Here is a 1,839-nt window from a genome sequence, read left to right on the forward strand (position 1 = left end):
CCATTTCAGGGGATCACCCTTGAATTCAGGACGTTGCACTTGGTTTACATAGAAAGATGTAAAAATCAGGTCCTGGGCAGCAGCAGCTTACAATCTATTGTCTGTGTGACCTGAGCTATTGTGGTCAATGGAAGGCGTAACATCAGCCCCTGCTGCATAGGAGCTAACAGTCTAATATCTAGAGCAGGGATGGCCAAACTCCGGCGCTCCAGCTGTGGTGAAACTACAAATCCCATGAAGCATCTCTCTGGGAGTCGGGGCTGTGAGAATCTTGCAAAGCCTCATGGGATTCGTAGTTCCACCACAGCTGGAGGGCCGCAGTTTGGCCATCCCTGCTCTAGAGCGAAGCAACCTCGGCACTCCAGCTGTTGTAGAACCAAGTCCTATGAGGCATTGCAAGACTGACGGCCACCGGCATGACTCCCAGAGGCATGCTGAGATCTGTAGTTTGAGCACAGCTGGAGTGCCGAGGTTGCCTACCCCTGGTCCAGGGTGTTGTCTCCTTGCTGATCGGTGCAGCTCAGGATTCTGTTGTTATGTTTACCTCTCATAGAAATACTTTGTATCCACATTGTACTTTGTGTTGGAATAAATGTCCTTTGTTACTCCATCATCCAGCCAGCAATTTAACACCAACTGTGCTGTCAATGAACCAGTCATGTCCATTGTGGCCCATAGAGCTTGCAATCTAATGCTCCCTGTGCTGTGTTCATCTATGATTTAGGAAGTCATTTCAGGAGGCTGAGCTCCTTCCAAAACTGATACAAAGTTGGTTCACCTTGTGAAAGGACCATTGTAGGGTTTGATCCGAGGCAATCTGATTGCTGATTGGTTGTTATAGCCCCTTTTTCCTTCACAAGCAGCTCGATCCGTTTTCTTACCGGTGTGGGAGTGGCCTGCGGGAATGGGTGTGCCAGAGGGGGCGGGGCCTAGCAGGTGCATAATACAGGGTTGATAACATCTTGTAAATGTTTAATACACGCATACATCTTCAGATCTCCAGCTGTCATGGTGAGTTTGCTTCCCTGTGATGCCGCTGTACCTTTTTACTTAGGCATCCTCTGCTTTCATTGTATGTCGCAGCGTTGGTACTCCCATAGACTGGAGCTGGACAGCACATGTTGGTGGGATTTATTTGCAAATGTCAGACGTGTTTGTTTTGTGTTTTTGTTTTTAAAATTCATTGATTGCGTTTGAATTGTTCCCCCTTCGATGGAATTGCCGTGGTGCCGTGGAATTGTATGCACTTTGCACTGATTTATTGAGAGCGCCTGTTGCTGTCACTCTATTGTTATCTTTATGGCAGTGGGATGTATAGGATTGCGGTTTTGTGGTTGTGCATGCCAGATAAAAAGCTGCTACACATGACACCAAGGTGCTGTATGGTTTTGTAGTGGGCGCTGTGGGCTCTTCTGTCTTTGCTGCTGTTGTGGTCTCCTAGCAGGCAAGTGTGTGTGTGTGTGTGTGTGTGTGTGTGTGTGTGTGTGTGTGAGCTTGCAAGCTGCTGTTTTCCCATTCCGGAGGAACCATGTGGCCTGCATGGAGGGGACGCATGACAACATGCCTTTGACTCAGCTGAGTTCACTGCTTGGCCGTGTCCTCAGTGCATTGCTCCGGGGGAACCTGACAAGCTGTCCTTTAACCCCGTCCATGCCGTGAGCCTCCTCGGTGGAGGACAGGTTCATGTACAATTCAGAGGCTGAGCAGCCAGCGACCTTAATTATGAACTGGGAGACGTGAGCTTCTGTATGTAAAATTATAATAATCCACAGGCCATGGTTTCTTTTACTTTTATGTTTTTACTGTCCATTTTTGCTATGATATCTCAGCGTTTAATCT

Source organism: Nanorana parkeri, unplaced genomic scaffold (genome assembly GCF_000935625.1).
Source record: "Nanorana parkeri isolate BGI_ZX_2015 unplaced genomic scaffold, ASM93562v1 scaffold5, whole genome shotgun sequence".
NCBI lineage: Eukaryota > Metazoa > Chordata > Amphibia > Anura > Dicroglossidae > Nanorana > Nanorana parkeri.